This window comes from Capsicum annuum, chromosome 7 (genome assembly GCF_002878395.1).
Source record: "Capsicum annuum cultivar UCD-10X-F1 chromosome 7, UCD10Xv1.1, whole genome shotgun sequence".
In the NCBI taxonomy this organism is placed as follows: Eukaryota; Viridiplantae; Streptophyta; class Magnoliopsida; order Solanales; family Solanaceae; genus Capsicum; species Capsicum annuum.
The window spans coordinates 79,863,698-79,875,557 of record NC_061117.1 but is presented as its reverse complement, the minus strand read 5'-3'; positions in this window follow the sequence as shown (position 1 = coordinate 79,875,557).

Sequence of the window (11,860 nt, the reverse complement as noted above, 5' to 3'; positions counted from 1 at the left end):
TGGCTTTTATGCTCGTTTCCCTATTTTGAATATTTTACTATTTAGGATTTTATCTTGGACCCTAACTCCTACCAATTAAACTAATATGAGAATTCCGACATCACTATGGGCTTTGGAATATTTATTTGGGATAGGGGACCTTTGGTTAATGCTTAAGGTTTCTGGACTTGTTTTTGCTATTTGGTGGATTATATGAAAAATGGAACTATATGTGAGAACCCTCATTATAATGACCCTCCAGGTCATTTTTAGTGTTCACACTTATTTTTTCCATTAGATCCTTCCATAGCTGCCCCAAGTCATTTATGGCTTGTTGAAACTGATAATTTGGTTACCGGGAAATTAGTTTTATTTTTACAGTCAATTTCATGATTAGAAGTCTTCACGGGTTCCAAATGGCCTCTGGGCAAAATATTTAGTAAAATGTTCTCGGATGCAAATTCCAAATATGCCAGTAGTTTTAGAATATCAATTTTTGGAAAGGTAGACCTTTGGTTCGGATCCAAACACACCCGAGCTCATTTCGACTTATTTGTCGGAAATTTAAAAAATTAAAATATCAAATGTGGGATGCCCTTTTGGTTGAAACGACCTCCGATGGAAAATTCGACTTCGTCATCGCATCCGAAATGTTGAATTTAGTGTTGTTACATAGTTCTTTTACATAAATATGATTCCGAATGAGCATTATCCCTAGATGGGATAAAAGAATTTTCTTTGTTCCAAATCTACAAGGCATGATCTAAAAATTGAACAAACAAAGATTAGAGAAAATTCCAGGACTGAGACTCCAAGATTGAAAATAGAATACCAAGAATTGAGACATCCCTAAATGCCTTGTAGCCTCTCCCTTATGAGTGTGGCGTGATACACACCCCTAAAAGAGACTCTACTCGACACGAATTTGTGGACTCCCAATTGATCATGAACCTAAGCTCTAATACCAACTTGACATAACCCGGTGGGAGGCCTTGTCGTAATGGGCATCCTAAGTTCGACTAGGATTGGAGAACACCCTAATTACCCAACCCAAACTCCAACCTCCTACCCTGAGTTGGCTAAATTTTAAGCATATAACAAGTTAGTGTAACAGCTCACATCAAGACTTTGGGATAGGATTACAACAGTGAGCGACCCAACCGATTCCAATCATCCCATACTAACCTCCCAATAGTACCAAACCATACCAAAGGCCATAAACCAGGTTATAACCAAATAAGTTCAAAACATAATATAATTAATCACAAAATAAAATACGAAACAACAGTGAGAAATTATGTCCAGTGATGTAATCCCACCAGCTTATTCCAATGCCAAGGTCAACACCAATACCGATCCCGCTGATTTCAACCCATAGCAGTACCAAGCCTCTAACCAAAAGAGTAATATAATCCGATTGGGACATTCCCCCAACCATGGCCAAAACCAATATCCAAAATAAAATTAAAGTGTCTATAGATATCCATAACATGATATGGAGCCTTCCAAAAAGATGAAAGTTTACCACTTCAGTCCAAATGTTGATCCCCGAGTCAATCACTATGTAAGAGGAGTAGAACACTAGATTCCTGCATAGCGTAGGTATATAGCTACCAGTAGACGAATTAGCAAGTGATCGCTAGCATGAAATCAGGATAAGGATAAAATAATGCCAGTTATAAAGGCAAGTAAAACCATCCATATGCACACAACTAAATATATATATATATATAACCATATATATATATAACCATGCCAGTAAAGAGGACCGATTTTAGCATGCCATTAAAACCTTTAACTGGGTTATGTAGCTTTGTTGTCCTAAACTACCCACTGGCTATATGGGTTCGTCTCCCCCTATTGAAAGAACCCAATATGTGCAGCCACAGACCAGGGAAGAAAAACCTAGGATGACAAGCATATCTCCCAAAATATAGTGTGATGTCATGCACACAGTCACCAAGAACAACCTCATATCGATAAATATGAGTGATGTATGAGCAGATGCTAACACATTTGAGGCTTTTAACTAAGAATAATTGCAAAGTCTTAAGCAACTTTTGTCGTTTTTGATTGTTTTATGTATGATATTGCAGTAAAAGTCAAGATGCAAGAGAACCAGCAATAATGGAAGTAAAAGAGTTGATTTCTAAGCAAGTAGAGAGGGAAGTATAGCTGACGACTTATCTGATAAGTCGTCAGCCTTATGATAATCTATCAGAGTTACCATTAGACTTAGATAGAGAATGAGCTTTAGCTGGAATTTGTGATGACATCTGTGATAGGCCATTAGAAGTGTGATAAGCCATCAGGCTCATCGTTAGACTTAGGCAAGGAATGGGATTTAAAGTGAAGAAGCGACAACAATTCTGATAAGTCGTCACATGTCTAATAAGTCATCACGTCTCATCGTCAACCAAAGGTAGAGATTTTCAAAAGTGAAGAGGATCTAATGACTTTCCAGATAAGTTGTCACATATGTCATCGCCTGTTCGAGAAAATACTATGATATATGATTTTGTTTCCATAATTAGGCTGAAGTATTTAAAGCATATGTTAGGGTTTCCTAAGGTGATAGGAGGGGGGAACTGACATTTTGAGAATCTCTTCTCTCTAGTTTTCTGACTTAAACGTTACAATTATTTTTAGAAAGATTATTACAATTGTTTTGGTAATTTCTACTGTGAATCAAATCTGAGAAACACTTGTTGCTATTCATCTTGCTGTAAGGTCATGTATCAAACTATGAATTCAACTTGTTGTCTTGATTATTTTATTATGAGTAGCTAAATTCCCTTAACCCGGGTTGTGGGATCTATGGGTTTGGATTTGTAACGTAACTAAGTATTCAAGATTCTAACGATGGTAGAAACTTCTTATTAATTCCATTATTTTATACTCTGACTATTGGATTCAAACAATAGGCCTTGCTTACTGGTGATTTTCTTGAGATAAGAAATCAACCCTAGTAAGAAGTGAATTATCAACAGGGACTTGGAAGCATCAAACTTCTAGTTAATAATTAATATTGTAACAAGATTAATAAACTTGAGATAACATCCTTTTATGAAATATAAATTCCCTAAGTTTGAGAGAATTAAGTGGTTAAATGTCTAAATAGGTTGAGAAACATTTAGACATAACTTCGACAAGGATAGTCTGTTGTTCCTACCTACCACAAGAATCTTAAAACGTAACTAGCATCTGTCAAATCCCAACACCCATAGTGAACATAACTCTGGTTTTCCTTATTATATTGATTTCAAACAATGAATTGAGGAGTAATTATTTATTACCTTTCCAAAAATCCCCATTCATAGGAAATTGATAACTATCAGTTGATTAACCCGCAGATAACTCAAATTCACACCATATTCCCTGTTGGATTTGACCCCAACCTAGTTGGGTTATATATTGACAACGATCGCTTACATTTTTGTAAGAGAGGTTTAGTTTGAGCGTTATCAAAAATAGTGCCGCTGTCGAGGAGTACGGTTGTAAATTAAAGTTGTGTACGCTAATTGACTGTTAGTTAAGTTTCCTAGTTTTATGTTTATTTGCTGTTTTTGTTTGCTGCAAGACTTTTGTGGTGCATGTAAAGAACCAAAATTTTGAAAAAACCATTATTACCATTTAATCCAGAACCGCAACTAATCGGCAGAATGGCAGACCAGTAGGAGGCTAACAGGTTTGTAGACTTAGCTAGAGCTCAGGTGAATGTGCAGAATGATGGTCAACAAGTACAGCATCCAAATCCTGAGGATGAAGACTTGGGAGATGAGGAGTTGCTAAACCCTGGTAACCCAAGGAGTGCAGAGCAAATAGCTGCACCAGTACAGCGTAATGCTAACAGGAACCGTCCGTTTCGAGGAAGGCAAGATCACCAGCCGGTCCAGTATAACCTCAATGAAGATGATGATGTAATAGATGGAGTAGTGCAAAGGGTGCAATTATTCCTCCACCGTTAGTACCTGGGGCAAAATTCAACATTACAAGTACTATGATTCAACTCCTTAATCTGAAGGGGTTGTTTGGTGGCATTCATGGGATGATCCTAACTTGCATCTGGTGAACTTTGTCACCAATTGTAAATATTTTAATAACCCACGAGTGGGTTAGAATGTTATCCATTTGAGATTGTTTCCGTTGTCTCTGTCTGAAAAGGCAACATTATGGCTTAATAAGCTGACACCCAATTCGATAACCAACTGAAGGCAGTTGAAAGGAGCTTTCCTAGAAAGGTTTTTTCCAACTTCCAGGAGGGTACAGTTGAGGGATGAGATCAGCAACTTTAGACAGCTTCCAACTGAATCCTTGCATGAAACCTGGGAGAGATTCAAAAAGAAGCTGATGCAGTGTCCGAACCACAACATGATGGACATACACTTGAAGGAGACTTTGTACAGGGCTCTTAACTCTGTGACAAAATCAATTGTAGATAATGCTGCTGGTGGTTCATTTGTTGATCTTACATTCCTAGAGGCTTCAAAAATGCTTGAGAGAATGACCAAATAGAGTCGGGCATGGCATACCAGGGACTCTGTGGTAGCAAGCCCCACTGTTTCTGTTGGTATGACTATGGAACAATGCAGAAGATACGAGGAGCGTGATCAAGACATGGCTTACCTAAAAAAATAGATAGACTTTCTAAGCAAGCATTTACTATCAGGCAAAACTGAGAAAGTGAAGGTTGTGAGATCGCAGAGCAAAGTAGAGTCTGACTTAGAAGAAGAGGTCAACTATGTAAATAATCAAGGCAGTTTCCAAGGCAATAGCCAAGGAAATCAAGGTCGGACTTATTATGACAAGGCTGGATATAAGAACCAGGAGCAAGGAAATTGGAGGAGAAATAATGATAGGAACGGGTGATATGTCCCTCCTAGAAACCGTGAGGCTGCTACAACAAGTTCTGAAAAGATGTCCCTGGAGGACATGATGGATAAATTTTTAAAGAGAGTAGAGGATACCAACTCAGGGGTGACTACCATGAAGACAAATTTGTCCTCTATGAGTTAGTTGGTAAATTCGCACTCTACTTTGATCAAATAGCTGGAACAGTAAATGATCCAACTCTCTGCAGTGCTAAACCAGAGAAAGAGTGGAATGTTACCAAGTAATACGGTTCAGAATCCATGAAGTGATGGCTCATGTATGGCAATTACCACTAGGAGTGGTAAAATATTACCGGGCCCTTCTGTGGGCAGTTTGATTGAAGATATGATTGAAGCAGATGATGAACCCAAAGAAGAATATCCAATGGAGTTTGGAAAGCTGGATGGTTCTGATGATTCTCTGAAACAAAGAAAAGAGAAGGAAAAGAAAGTACTGGTGGAAAATCTCCCAAGACCACCACCTCCCTTTCCTTAAAGATTGAATAAAAAGGTTGATGACATGAAATTTAGTAAATTCATAGAAATATTGAAGCAGTTACTAATAAATGTGCCTTTGGTAGAGGCACTCGAGCAAATGCTAAGGTATGCTAAATTCATGAAGGACCTTATGATGAAGAAAGAGCGGTGAGCTATAAAATGAAGGATAATCTCCACCATTGTAGTGCCATTTCTACATGATCCTTAGTGCAGAAAAAGGCCGACCCTAGAGCATTCACTATTCTATGTACAATTGGGTCTCTCAATTTTGCTAAGGCCCTATGTGATCTGAGGGCGAGCATAAATATGATGCCACTAGCCATGTATAAAAAGCTAGGTTTGGTAGATCCTACCATGCAATTAGTGATGGCGGATAGGTCTGTAAAGCGGCCAGTAGGAATATTACATAATGTATTGGTAAAGATAGCCGACTTTATACTTCCTACTAATTTTGTAGTCCTAAACTGTGATGTGGATTTTAAAGTACCCATCATTTTAGGTAGACCATTCCTTGCTACTGGGAGAGTAGTAGTTGACATGGATCTGAATGAGCTGAAGTTCAGGTTCAATGACAAAGAAGCAAGATTCGAAATGCACTCACCCATAACTCAGCAAAAGGATATGAGTGTCTTCTCAATCGTGGATGTGTTTTATAAAGATGGGAAAGAGGTAGTAGTATGGTGTCTTGATGAAGTCTAAGTAATCAAGATAACCTAGTCATGCCGCGATATTAAATCAGGCACTATTGGGAGGCAACCTAAATTTTTTATGTTTAAACGCAAGTTGTTTTAATTTATTTAGATAAGAATCATAATAAACTAAAGAGGTATACAAGGGTCTAGGTAAAAATTGATGAAGTGAGACAAGGGACCCTAACGACAGATGTGACGAGTTATCACAATTGTGATAAGCCATCAGATATGTCGCCAGAAAATCCAAAAGAAGGCAACACTCTGCCTAAGGTTGACAACATCTGCGATGACTTATCAGACATCTGATAAGCCTTCAGGTAATCTTGGGCCCAAATACTGAAAAATTTGACTCGACCCACAGTCAAACCTTTTCACCTTCCCATGTATCTCCTTCTTTTTTTTAAGTTTTATTTCCTTCCATATTTAGTTTATTTACATACTCTTTTCAAAATTAATTCCTAAGTAAAACAAGAAAAATATTCTTCCTTGTGAAGTGTGGGTTTGAAATCAAGATCAAGATCAAGAACTCTTCTTTCATTTACTACTTCCTGTCACTCGCGTAACCAAGTGAAGTCGCCTATTAGGTATGCTCATAACTCAACTCTCCTCTTCATTAGGTAAGTGATATAACTGAGGTAAATCTTAGTTTCAAAGGGATTGAGGCAAGCTTAACTTGCCATTATGTGAAAAACAGAATCTAGGGTGTACAGTGTTGTATTGTGCGTAAAAACCTAGGGCTTAGCTCAGGAACACAGCTCCATGTGATTCTAAGAAAAATGTGGATTGATAATCAAGATTAAAATTGAGCTTAAGATTGTATTCTAAGCTACGACATGTTTGATAAGCAATCATATTTGTGATGGCTTATCAGACTATGTCATCACAATTTGAGAAAAAATAAGCATGTTTTGTTTAAGGTTAACGACATGAATGATAAGTTATCACATTTGTGATGACTTATCAGAATATGTCATCACAACTTTGATCTGATTCAATTATGAACCTCTTTTGTGGGATATGGAATTATAATGACTGAACTTCTTATGTTAGATGATCTTGAGTGATAAATGAGTGCTTTCTTGTGCTACAGTTCTTATAATGGCACTCAAAGGAAAAATCCCCAAACCTATAAAGAAAGTGAAAAAGGGGAGTGTACCTTAGAGACACTTCGATGAGAAATCCAATTATGAGAAGGAGGAGCCACTGCTCAGGAAGCAAAGAAAAAAAAAAGCTCAAAAAACCCTTTGCCGCCTCCACCAGTTGAGGTGAAAGAGAGTGAAGAAAGTGATACTAAAGCGACAACACCACCTGACAATACAGTTTCTGAGCAGACGGCTTTTGAGCAACCTGAGTCTGAGCACTCTGAGTCTGGGGAGCCTGAGTCAGAGCATGCTAAATCTGAGCAACCTAAATCTGAGGGATCATCATCTGAGTCCCCTTCTGCTGATCAATAGGATGATAAAGAATCTTCGATTTGGGAAACTCTGGTTAAATGTAAGAACCCCGAGATCCGAGACAGTGCTAGGTGTCAAATTTCCAAAGCACAAAAAATCTTCTATGATGGGCTTCTCAGAATTAAAAGAAGGACCATTAAAAGGCCAATCTTTGAAGAAAAGAAGATCAGCACTACTGGGTTGAGCAGATATCCTGGAGTGAAGCAGAAATTCTGAGACTACGACTTGGGATGGACGGCGAAAGGAGGAATCATATTTTTCCCTACTCTATTTCGGGAGTTCTATGCAAACTATTAGGCTCGATTGGAGAACATATGCAAAGAAGGGAAGAAATCATCAGATCAACCCTTATTGGATAAAGTTTTAGTACGGGGTGCGATGGTGTATCTCTCAGAAATAACAATCAATAGATTTCTCTATGGCCATAAATTTACTCCTTAGGCCACTTAACCTACATTCTAAGCTCAGTTGAAGCATCGTGAAAATCAACGATCTTGGTTAGCCACCCTCAAAGCTGAAGGAAAACCTGAATGGCTGACCAACCTGAACGAAAGGATTTTCAAGGCCTCTCTGACTTAAGAGGCAAGGTTCTAGTGGGGTGTAGTGCGCACTCATTTAATGCCTACTGAGGGAGATAACATCCTTAAATATTATAGAGCAATACTGGTCACAAGTCTTGTGGCTAAACTCAACTTAAAATTCGGAGAAATCATTACTGAGGAGATGAAAATTCAGGTCTTAAGGCCCGACACAGCATATCCTTTCCCTTGTCTAATTACGAGGTTGTGTAAGATAGCCAATGTACCTAAGGTTGTAGGGATAGACAACAAACTACCTGCCAAAAAGACCTATAACCCTATCCGATATGATAAAAATCAAATGAGGCTGACACTTAACAAAAAAGCAGGGGTTGCAACAGATCTACCAGTTACAGATACTAGCTCAGCACCTAATATAGAGGTGCCAGATTCTAAAGCTGCACCATCGACATCCCCAGCACTAGCAGACTCAGTGCCTATAAATGAAACAAATCCTTTAGCTACTGTGTTTACCATAGAATTTGCCTTCAACCCAATGAATTTCAGGAGAGTGGAAAATCAAGCCAAGTGGTGCGAGGCTCAGCTGCACCTTTTTTCTAAGTAATTTGTCTTTGCAGTATAAAAGAGAATTAAGGTCACACTTTAGCCCTTCTGATCCTTGCTCGGGCAGATTGATGATTTAGAAAACCATTTCAATACACGGTTAAGAGAAATGTCAGGCTCAAACCTTGCACAATTTAGATCATCCCTGGACAAGGTAAAGCCGGATGTTGGATTATTACATCAGCACCAACTTATAGTGTCGGCAGACCCGGCTGTTGATGAGTCTGAGCATGAAATCCCATTGCTTGATCTCACAGGGGAACCAATGAAGAGAAAAAAAAAAGAAGGGCAAGAAGAAAAGAAAGGGTAAGAGAGAAAGGCCTAATAGTGATGAAGAAAAAAAAGTGGAGAAGAGGGTAAGAAAGAAGGATGAAAAAAAAAGATGAAGAAGGCGATGATCGAGTCCCTAGCTGACAATGAGAAATGGAAGGAGGCCCTACGAGCGAAATTCATAGGTGCCTCAACTAGTAGGCCTCCAACAACTGCTAGGCCAGATGTGTTAGGATGGAGGGAGGCTCCAGATGGAGATAAGGCAGCTGAGGATGCAACGGCAGAGTCATGGACCCATGATTCCCATGCCTAATCAACTCCAGGTATACCCTAACCCTTAGTTCAGTTTTTCTTTGATTTTAAGTTGAGGGTATAGGGTGAGTTGTTGTTGTAATATTTTGTAGTTGATTAGGAGAAATACAAGTACCTGAGGTAGTTAACATGGTTTTGTTATTTTGTGAACACCTCTCAAATGGTTTGATTGTTTAACTGTGTGATTTGCATCTAAGTGTGACCACTGTACATCTTGTTATGGTATCAGTTCTAGTGACTTGATAATCATTGCTAAACAATTGCATGAACTGGATAAGTAGTAAGTTTTAATATACTTGTGTGCCACGTATATGTGAGATCTTACTTAGTTCCCTTTGTATGTTGAATCCAGAACTTGCCCGATTAGTCTTACCAAGATTGAAGGATAATGGTTAGGAAAGGATCATAGGTCATTTTGATAGTAGCCACTTTTAGCCTAAATGACCTTCCCTACATGCATAATATCCCTTGATCTCTATTTTGAGCCTGAATAGCCTATTTTTTTATGATACCTATTACCGTCTCATTTATATCATAATGAACTTATTTTGGCCCTGGTCCTCCTTGGACACTATGCACCTTGACTTAGGCAAATGGCCTAAGTTGAGGGTGGCTATCATAGGGGTGCGTGATGTAACATGACTACGAAGAAAGGTAGAATAAAAGAAAAGAATAAAAAGCTGGGTGCGGTGGAAAAGAACAAGAAAAGAAAAATTGTGAAAAAATAAGAAATGATTGTAGAAAAAACCTCACCCATCCTGAATATGTGTGATCAAGAAAAGAGAAGAATAAAAAGAGGTTAATAAGTGAGACCCCAAAAGCAAGTATAGTATCAAGGAGGCTTAGTCACTTTAAATGTCATCAAGTATCATACCAGCCCCTAACCTAAATTACAAGCCAAAGAGAAGACCTATAGTGATCCTAGCAGACCTGTCTGAAAATCTTGGTAATGAAAATAAGGGCAAGCCTATGGTATTTGGCATACATTGATTGGAACTTTATTCTGAGAGTGAGTGTCTTTTGAATATCCCCATGGTTACATATGTGATGTCTGATATAAGTGGAGTGGGACTTCTTTGTAGTGAGGGCACACTGGTTACGTTGCTAGTTGCTAACTTGTTTGGATAGTGTAATCTTGGCACATGCATGGTTGTTGTTGCTGAATTGATGCCATATCTTGATTCATGTGTGTCGCATTGTTGTTCTCAATAATATGCATAGTTTTTGTTTTAAAATTAATTGACCGTGGGGATGGTGAAGATATTTTGAGATAATATGGATGGTTGACTGCCGAATGTACTCTGCATCCTTTTGATTGTGTTTTAGTTGCTTGAGGATAAGAAATTGTTTTAAGTTGAGAGTGTTGATGTGTGAGCAGATGCTAACACATTTAAGGCTTTTAACTAAGAATAATTGCAAAGTCTTAAGTAACTTTTGTCATTTTTTATTATTTTTTGTTTGATATTGCAGTAAAAGTCAAGATGCAAGAGAACTATTAATAATGAAAGTAAAAGAGTTGATTTCTGAACAAGTAGAGAGGGAAGTATAGCTGACGACTTATTTGATAAGTCATCAGCCTTGTGATAAGCTATCAGAGTTGTCGTCGGCCTTATACAAAGAATGAGCTTCAGCTGGAATTCATGACGACATCTGTGATAGGCCATCAGAAGTGTGATTAGTCGTCAGGCTCGTCGTTAGGCTTAGGAAGGGAATGGGATTTGAAGTGAAGAAGCGACGATAATTCTGACAAGTCATCACATGTCTGATAAGCCGCCACGTCTCATCGTCAACCTAAGGTAGAAATTGTCAATAGTAAAGAGGAGCTGACGACATTCCTGATAAGTCGTCAGACTCCTGATAAACCGTTACACACGTCGTCGCCTGTCCGAGAAAATACTATGATATATGATTTTGTTTCCATAATTAGGCTGAAGTATTTAAAGCATATGTTAGGGTTTTCTAAGGAGATAGGAGGGGGGAACTGACGTTTTGAGAATTTCTTCTCTCTAGTTTTCTGACTTGAACTTTACAGTTATTTTTGGAGAGATTATTACAATTGTTTTGGGATTTTCTACTGTGAATCAAATCTGAGAAACACTTGTTGCTATTCATCTTGCTGTAAGTTCATATATCAAACTATGAATTCAACTTGTTGTCTTGATTATTTTATTATGAGTATCTAAATTTCCTTAACTCAAGTTGTGGGATCTATGGCATTGGGTTTGTAACGTAACTAAGTGTTCAAGATTCTAACGGTGGTAGAAACTTCTTGTTAATTCCATTATTTTATACTCTTACTATTGGTTGCAAACAATAGGCCTTGCTTACTGGTGATTTCCTTGAGATAAGAAATCAACCCTAGTAAGAAATGAATTATCAACAGGGACTTGGAAGCATCAAACTTCCATTTAATAATTAATGATGTACCAAGATTAATTAACTTGAGATAACATCCTTTTATGAAATATAAATTCCCTAAGTTCGAGAGAATTAGGTGGTTAAATGTCTAAATAGGTTGAGAAATATTTAGACATAACTTCGACAAAGATAGTCTGTTGTTCCTACCTACCACAAGAATCTTGAACTGTTACAAGGGTCTATCAAATCCCAACACCCATAGTGAACATAACTCTAGTTTTCCT